Genomic DNA, 9,952 nt, shown 5'->3' with positions numbered 1-9,952 from the left:
TGTAGCACACATGTGAGTGTTTTGAAAAGCTAAACAAGTGTGTACCAGAAAAAGAAAGCTTCATACACTGTAACTTCTTAAGGAAATGTTTGTATTTCTTTGTGTAATTTGTACCAGCTTATTGTACATAACAATAGATGTGAGAAAGATAATTCTACTAAAATTCTTTTCTAAAAATCTTTAAATGATACTTGCTTTTAGAGAAACTGTGAAGTTGTTGCAGCTCATAGAGAAGTACAATAATTTTGAACAAAATGTGAAATTGCCAGTATAAGTGATCAGCTTCTAGTTCACAGTGTAATTTAAAACCATTTTTTCTCTTAATTCTTACACTGTTTTTGCAAAGCTATTGTGTGCAAGGCAGTCATTGTGTTTGAAAGATCTAAAAACACAGTCTCTGCTTTGAAAGATATTTCAGTATGGTGGCGGGTTTGGTGAGAGAACAATCCTGAGATTAGGTATGAACGTGAATATAATGTATGCAGAATATGTAAAATGTTCCAAAATATTAGAAGGATTTTGCATGAAGATATTATTACCTTCTGTAGGGGGACTTCAAGAAGGATTAAGGGAATATTTGGATTGTGAGGTTGGGACCCTATTTGAAAGGAGTTACATTTAAGTGAGGTGAATTAGATTTAAAATGTGGAGTTGAGAATGGAGTTTAATTTGTAGCTTTTACACTAGAGATAATTATAACAAAAATAATTACAGCTACAATTCGTAAAGTTGAATTAAGTGCTATGGGCTAAGATAAATAGTTGGGAGGCATTATTTCATATAGTTGCAACTAATTCCTTATAGGAAGGCACTGCTTACTATCATCCCCATTTTATAGGTGAGGAATCTGAATCGTAAACATCCTGGATAATGTTCACAACTTGTAAGAGGTGGACTTGAGTTCAAGAAGCAAAAACCATCTTTGTAAATGTAAAGGCCATGCTCTAAATTAAAACTGTATAGTTTTCCCACATAACAAGGATCAGAACATGGCTTTGGTCATTGAAACAGCATAGGCCTCCTTGGTTCTAAACAGCAGATTCAGAGAAACGATATGGAAAGGTAAATGTTTATAAGCAGGATATACTGGATCTGAGTGTCATAATATTTTTAGCTCTGATGAGCTCAAATATGTACCCCCAATAAAAATGATAGTTATAAAATAGATTATGTGAAGTAATGGTTTTTCATCCAGTAACATTAACTAGCTTGCTATAATTATGTATAATGCTTTAAGGTTTTATCTATTGATACTACAATACTATAACAATTAACAAGACATTTAGAAGTATTATATCTCAACTGTTTACTTTTATATTTTATATGCTTTATAATACACATGAAATAGTAGTTCAGGTACATATAAGGAGTGAGGACTCTAAATTATTTTAGACAGACATAATATAATCAAGCTAATTTGCAGACCACTGATTAAAGAGGCTGCCATCACAAGGGTCCACATCTAAAAATTAAAAATGTGACCATAATACTTAATTTTAAAAACCTTCCACTCTCTTTCAGCAGAGTAATATTTTAGTATTTGGCTTCACTTTTAACTCCATGAGTAGATTTTTTCAGTAGCCTACTAGGAGACTTATTTCTCATATATAGATTTGCAGTAATTTTCAGTAATTCTTCCCATGACAGATTAAAGAAAAATGCATTTCTGCCAAATGCATGCAAAACATTTTTACTCCCTTCTTCTTTTCATTTTTCCCCTTATCTTTCAAACTGACTGATTCTTGAGTTCCATGTATACTGTAGCATTATTTTAAATGTTTATTGTGAAATGTGATACAAAATAAATATTCTTCCATTGAATAGCCTTGGAACCCTTATTGAAAATCAAATGACTGTAAAAATTTAGATTTATTTCTGGACTCTCAGTTCTATTCTGTTGTTCTATATATGTCTGTCTATATGCCAATACCACACTGTTTTGATTATGATTACATACCTCTGCAGTAAGTTTTGAAATCAGGAAATATGAATCCTCTTTGTTCTTTTTTTTTCAATGTTGCTTTAGTTATTCAGGCTCCCCTGCATTTCCATATGAATTTTAGTAGCAGCTTGTTGATTTCTGAAAAAGAAGCAAGTAAGATTTTGATAAAGATTTTGTTGAATCTATGGATCAATTTAGGGAATATTGCCATCTTAGCAATATTAAATATTTCAGTTCATAAATGTGGGAGGTGTTTCCACACAGTTTGATCTTTAATTTATTTCAACAATATTTTGTAGTTTTCACAGTACAAATTTTACATTTCTTCTGTTATGTTTGCCCCTAGGTATTTTATTTTTTTGGTATTATTGCAAATTGAATTGGTTTTTTAAAATTTCATTTTCTGATTATAGCTTTGTATAGATATAAAATTATTAATTTTTGTACACTGATCTTGTACCCTGCAACTTTATGGAGCTCACTTTTTTCTAATACTTTTTAGTGGATTCCTCAGGATTTTCTGTATGCAACATAATCTTATCTGCCAATAGAAATTGTTTTACTTCTTCCTATACAATCTTTATGCCTTTTATTTGCTTTTCTTACCAAATTGCTCTGGCTGGAAACTGCAGTATCGTGATGAATAGAAGTGGTTAACATAAGTGATAGAAACAGAAATACTTGTCTTCTTTTTGATTGCAAAGGGAAAATATTTGGTCTTTCACCATTAAGTATAGTGTTAGCTGTGTATTTTCATAAGTGACCTTTATCATGTTAATGCCATCTAACAATTACATAGATATACTTTCTATTCCTAATTTTTTCAGTGTTTTCATCATGAAAGGGTGTTAGTTTTTTTTCAAATGTTTTTCTGCATCTATTGAGATGATCATGTGGTTTTTGTACTTTTATCTACTGATGCTATAATATAACATTCATTAGTTTCATCTCTTAAGATAATCTTGTATTCTTGGGATAAATGCCACTTCCTCAGGGTGTATAATCTTTTTACTATGTTGCTGGTTTTGGTATTTTCTGAGGATTTTTTTGTTTGTTTGTTTGCTAAGGATTTTTGTGTCTATGTTTATGAGATATTGGTAAATAGTATTTTTCCCTGTGAGGTAAAAAAAAAAAAACAAAAAAAACCACGTTATTTTCCTTGTTATTTATATAAAGATAATACTAGCCTCAGAGAATGAATTGATAAGGGTTTCCTCTTCTTTTTTTCTGGGAAGAGTATGTTAAAAAATTGTATAAATTCTTAATTAAGTATTTCATAGAATTCACCAGTGAAGCCATTTGGTCCTTTTCTTTTGGAACTTTACTTTGCGGGGTGCTTTTTCATTATTAATTCAGTCTCTTTCCTTGTTAAAGCTCCATTCAGATTTTCACTCCCCTTTTGAGTCAGTTTCAGTGGTTTATGTCTTTGTAGAAATTTTTCCATTTTATTTAAATTATTTATTTTTTGACATCCAGTTGTTCATAGTATTCCCTTGTGATTTTTCTATTTCTGTAAGGTTGATAGTGATGTCCTCTCTTTCATTCCCATTTTAGTAATTTGAGACTTTTCTTTTTTCTCTAGGTTAATCTAGCTGAAAGTTTGTTAATTTGTTGATCTTGTCAAAGATCAAATTGTTTTGTTTCATTGATTTTCTCAAATGTTTTTCTATTCTAAGTAATTTTTGCTCCAGTATTCATTATTCCCTCTTTCTGCTTGCTTTATATTTAGTTTACTCTTCTATCTTCAGTGTATTAAGGTGGAAGGTTAGGTGATTGATTTGAGATCTTCTTTTTTTTGGGGGGGGGTATCTTCTTTGTAATATAGGTATTTATACTTACAAAGTCCTTTCTAAGCACTGCTTTAGCTACACACAATATGTTTATTATTTTTATGATATTTCCATTCATCTCAAAGTATTTTCTAATGTGTTTTGTGATTTCCTCCTTGATTTATGTTATTTGGAAGTATCTTGATTGCTTTCCACATATTAGCAAATTTCCTAAAGTCCTTTCTGTTACTATCTCTAGTTTCACTCCATGGTGGTCAGAGAACATACTTTACATGATATCAATCTTTTTAAATGTAATATTTTTATGGCCTAGTATACAGTCTATCCTGCAAAATGTTCCACGTACACTTGAAAATAATGTATATTAGGCTATTGCTTTGTTGAGTGCCATACAAAGATCTGTTAGGTCTAATTGGCTTATATTTCTATTCAAGCATTTCATTTATTTCTGTGTAGTTATTCTATCCGTTTGAAAGTGGGATACTGAAATCTTGAGCCATTATTATTGAATTATATATGTGTCAGCTAGATATTGTCAATTTTTTCTTCACGTATTTTAAATCTCTCTTGTAAGTGCTTGCTTATAATTGTTATTTATAATGGTTAATTTTTTATAATGTTTCTAACTATAAATATTATTGTATATTTGTATTAAATATTCTTCATGTATTAACCTAATTATTAAATCTTATCTCTAGTAACATTTATTTGTTTAAAAGTCATTTTGCCTCATGTTAGTAATGCCATTCCACCTCACTTATGGTTGCTGTTTCCATGGTATATCTTTATTCATCTTTTTATTTTCAACCTACTTGTACCCTTGAATAGCAAGCATATCTCTTTTAGATGATATATTGGACTTAACATTGTGTATGTTTTCTTTTTAATCCAATCTGACTCTCTTTTCTTTGGATTGTTTAATCCATTCACATTTAATACTATTATTAAAATAGTTGAATTTACCTCTGCTGCTTTTTTTAAAAATTATATCTTATTTACTTTTGTTCCTTTGTTCCTCTTTTATGTTGTTTTCCTTTTGCATTAATGGAGTATCTTTTAGTGTAATATTTTAATTTCTTAATGATATACACTACATTAAAATTTTTTGTTTTAGTAATTGCTCTAAGGCTAACAATATACAACTTAATTTATCAGAACCTACTTCATATTTACATCACCTTTATTCCAATGAGATATAGAAACATTATTCATAAAGTTCTGTTATCTCATCCACATTTTTGTGCTATTATGGTTATGCATATGACATCTATTTATATTACACACCCAACAATATATAGTTATAATTATTACTTTCTATAATTTTATGTATTTTAAAGAAGCTGGAAAAAGAAAGGATAGAAAGTATATACTTCAGATTTTGTTATATTAACTTTTATACTTAGAATTCTGGGTATTCTTAATTTTCTATTTCAGTTTTAAGGTCCAGGCTTTGGGTAGCACACAACTTAAATGTCAGCTGTGATCTCCCCTTGGTATCTTTCTCATGATTTATTCTGTGGTGAAGAACAGCAACATGTGTCTCTTTTTACTCCATGTGAATAAAAATATTAGTGAGAATATATAATTTAGAGCACACTACATATTTTATAACACGTTGATTTATCCTTCGACCAGAGACAACATATGTTTGATCAACGTTCATATAAGCAATGAATTTGTGTTACTCTTCAGTAATTCATTTGAGGAAATTCTATGCGTGGGATGAACACTGCATGCCATGTATAGAGCTTGGGTCATCTCATCAGAATTCATTTTACAAATTTCTAATTGGATTGGATGGGACTTAGATTTATTGTTTCTAATCTTTAGTCCTGCTTGGACTTCTGATAATGCAACTACCCCTCTCAAACTAGTGGGAAACAGGAAAATGCAGCTGGCAAAAGAAAAAAGCAACTTTAATACTCCCAAACACAAACCTGAAAAAGATTATATAGTACTGGCATGTTTACATGAAGGTAACATGTTACTAAAAAACATTAGGAATTTTAGCAAATCATAGATACCTGTAATTGTTGAATAGCAGGTGGTTTGGCCATTATACTAGTGAGATCCATTTCCTTCACTAACTGTTCTAAATACATTTCTTCTGCAAAGAGGAAACAGTAGGATGCTGATTATTTCTCATCCTTTCTGGCCTTGTATCACACTTTCAAAGGAAAACTGCCCTTTTAACTATAATTTATAATGCATTATGTAATTTACTGCTACAGTGAACATGCAGAAAGTATTTGTTTAATTTGCAATTTGGGGACTGCTGAGCTTGGACCAATTAGTGGCAAAGCAGAAATCTTTTACTTTTGCTGAAACTCCACATTCCACACTCAATACTTGAGCAAACTTTTTTTTTTTTAAACATCTTTATTGGAGTATAATTGCTTTACAATGGTGTGTTAGTTTCTGCTTCATAAAAAAGTGAATCAGTTATACATATACATATGTTCCCATATCTCTTCCCTCTTGCGTCTCCCTCCCTCCCACTCTCCCTATCCCACCCCTCTAGGTGGTCACAAAGCACCGAGCTGATCTCCCTGTTCTATGTGGCTGAGCAAACATTTTTGATATGTCAGCTTAACCATATGTCATTTCCTTTGTAAGTTGAATTCTATCAATCACAATTTTGATTCCCACTTATGAAAACAAGCTCTTTATAATGACTCACATATATCTCAACTTGGCTGCAGGTATTCCATAATAATAAGTCATTTCCTTTTTTACAGATGATAAGCAATTTAATAACATTGATCAAGGGTTTTGGTCTTCCTACATTCTAAGCTAATAAATGATGATGGGAGTGCTATATGTTTGTGTGTGTGTGTGTGTGTGTGTGTATGTGAGTGTGTGTGTATCTCTCTATATGTATATATATGTACATATATATGAAAATAATTTTATTAATATTTTCATATAATTTGTGAGTGATCATTAATCCTATTTGAAGCTGACCTACTCTTTAATATATGTGGCCAAATACCTAAGGAATGTTTCTTAGGATTTATCTTATTTCCACCCGATTAATTTGGGAAGCCACAGAATTTAGATCACCAGTAATTTATAAAGGAATGAAAAGACATTATTTGGGCACCTACTTATAACCCAAACCCCAAAGGCAATACTGGAAACCTCAAGATCCCAAACCATTAGCAGCAAATCAAGACTGACATTAAGAATTATTGTTTCCCAGTTATCCCCCCAGGAAGTCAGGCCCCCTGCATATATTTCCAGAAGTTGTGTACTACCCAGCATTAGGGAACTCTAGTCATATCAGCTTGTGAACATCAACCATCTTCAGTTTAACTCCATTTGTGACTCTTTGCCCTCAGGAGAGCCAGCAGACCAGCTTCAGGCAGGGTTAATTCCACTTCTCTGATGGGATCTGTTTTATGTAGAATAGAGACATTCACTCTCCTCTCCTTTCCTGCTTCCATCTCCTCTTCTGATACTTTCCTGCCCTGCCTCCATATTCAGTATTTCCCAATTGGTAGGGATATCAGAGATTTCTTATCCATGAAGCAAGGGATGTTTAGTCTGTTTTCAGCAGTTTTCTTGGAGATATTTGGCTAATTTAACACTGGGCCCTGTCCCCACCTGGTTAGTGAAGATAAGTCTCTCCTGTTCCTGGTAAATTTTTCGCTTTTTAACTAGTGTCATCTGCCTTGCTCTCAGTTCTCTGAACGTTCATTTTTTCACTCAGATTGAGAAAAATATAGATGCACATAATTTAAATATACCTTCTAAAAACCATGGAGGATAGATATTATTATCCCAATTTTATAAATATGGAAACCAGATTTTATAATTCACCCAAGTCAGGCTACTGATAAATGGTAGAATTCTAGTCCCATTCTATCTTATTTCAGTATCTTAAACTCTTTCTGCTAGTTAACAATTTCTTAAGATTGCATTTAGTGTTCTTAATTCTCCCTTTCCATCTCCCTGACTCTTACACTTTTGATCTTGTTGGCAAGCTTTCATAGTAATATCTGGATGTAATATATTTTTCTTTGAGGGCTATGTATTCTCATCAGTTTTCTTCTAAATTGTGTATACCTACCACATTTTGTTTGTGAAGAGGGCTGGATTATAAACCTCGGGAGTCAGTGACATCTAAAACATTATTTTTTAATTAAAAAGATTTAGGAAGATACCACAATAGGTGAGCACAAAGTAAGGGTAATTTTATGATACTGATTTTCATCAGGAGACCTCATTCCAGGAAACAAATCTGACTGATGCATTGACACATTCTGCTTGCAGATCAGTGTTGCCCTGCTGGATGAAAAGCCCACTTTAAGCCCCAAGTCCCTGAATGCAAGATTGCAGCCTGTCTCTTAGAGTTTAAAGAGTTTTCAGGTAAGGACATTTGGTATTTCATAGAAATTAGAAATTTAAAATCCTTACAAATAAAATATACCTCAGATGACAATGTCACTTACATGAAGATTGGGAAGCACCTCTGCTTTGAGAGTTAATTTTACTCTGTTTGCTAGAAGAGATTGCCCAGGAAAATCAGAATCTTCGGAGCGATAGTTGAGTTCAAATCTCAATTAGAGTGTGCATTTTCACTCCCATGTTCATTGTAGCATTATTCACAATGACCAAGATATGGAAACAGCCTAAATGTCCTTTGATGGATAAATGGACATCTATCTATCTGTCTACCCCTATCTATTTATCTATTTAGATATAAATATGTAATGGACTATCATTCAGCTATATAAAACAAGGAAATCCTACCATTTGTGACAACATGGTTGAAACTGGAGGGTATTATGCTAAGTGAAATAAGCCAGACAGAGAAAGACAAATACTCTATGATCTCACTCTTATGTGGGAATCTATTAAGAAAAAAAGAAGAAGAAGCAAATTTCATAGAAATAGAGAATAGAATGGTGGGAAGGGAAAAAAGGAGGGAGGGCGAATCTGTAGGTCTCAAAAAGTACAAGCTTTCAGTAATAAGACGAATAAGTTCTGGGGATCTAATGTACAGCATGGTGACTATAGTTAATGATACAGTATTATACACTTGAAAGATGCTGAGACTAGATCTTAAGCATTCTCACCGCTCAAAAAAATGTAAAAGTTAACTATGAGAGGTGGTGAATGTGTTAATTATCTTAATTTTGGTAATTATTACACAACATACTTGTATATCAAATCAACACATTATACACTTAAAATATATTCAATTATATTTGTCAATTTTTCCTCAATAAATTTGGAAAAAAGGGGAAAATAAAAGAAGAGAAGAAACAGACCTATGCCGGTAAAACTGAAAACAAAAGAAAATAGCCCACACAGCTTATGTCAATTAATTTGAATATCAATGTGAAGTAAATGTTTTGGGGAAAATAAATATTACTGCTATTGACCCAAGAAATCTAAAAAAGAAATCATCAAGTTAATTGAAAAGTCAATTAAAGATCTCTCTGTAGTATCCAAGGAACATGTAATTAATGCACTCTTTGTCTCTTAGTACAGAAAAAAATTGGAAAACTCCAAATTCACTTTATGACACTAAATTATGTTGATAATACAATGGTTAATGTTAGCCCCCAGAAGAAATGTACTGGGGGGCCCACAACTGGTGTATTACATTAAGAATATGCAGATTCTGATCTGCTGAAGAAGGCGGCACAAGCCACGCACACGTGGTCAGCGGGTAGCTCCCAAAGAATCCAAGCTCCTCCTTTGGGGAAGTGAAACCCACAGTATCATTTTGATTCAAGTCACGTTTTCAATACACTGACACAAAAGAAATAGTCACAAGATCCCAGAAGCAAAGAGGCTCAATGAGCTGAGTCTTTCCTCCAAGGTCAGAAGTGAGCAGAAGATAAGGAGCAGAATAGAAAGCAAAGATGGTTGGGGTGAGGGTTACTAACTTTTCCCAGGCTTAACTCTGAGTGGTTACTATTTTTAAAAGTGCCCAGGAAAAAGGAAAGCAAGAATTTATGATAGGCATCCTAAATTCAAGTTCTTATCTAAATGTCCAGACTCTGGGTATGAGCAGGGTTATTATACTGTAAAGTGCCTAGGCGGCAACTCAGAAAAACAAAAGTTGTTTTTCTCCACAGCTGTTTTTCTCATCACAAAAAGTTTGTTCCAATTTCATTTACTAAATTGAATTAAAAAAATTATAAATAAAATGTTAGCAAATAACATTCAACAGTTCTTTAATTCATACTTTGTCCTATCTTAGAAG

The sequence above is a fragment of the Aethalodelphis obliquidens genome, unplaced genomic scaffold, assembly GCF_003676395.1.
Source record: "Aethalodelphis obliquidens isolate GAN/ISIS:26980383/991018 unplaced genomic scaffold, ASM367639v1 scaffold37, whole genome shotgun sequence".
In the NCBI taxonomy this organism is placed as follows: Eukaryota; Metazoa; Chordata; class Mammalia; order Artiodactyla; family Delphinidae; genus Aethalodelphis; species Aethalodelphis obliquidens.
This window is presented reverse-complemented; position numbering follows the sequence as displayed.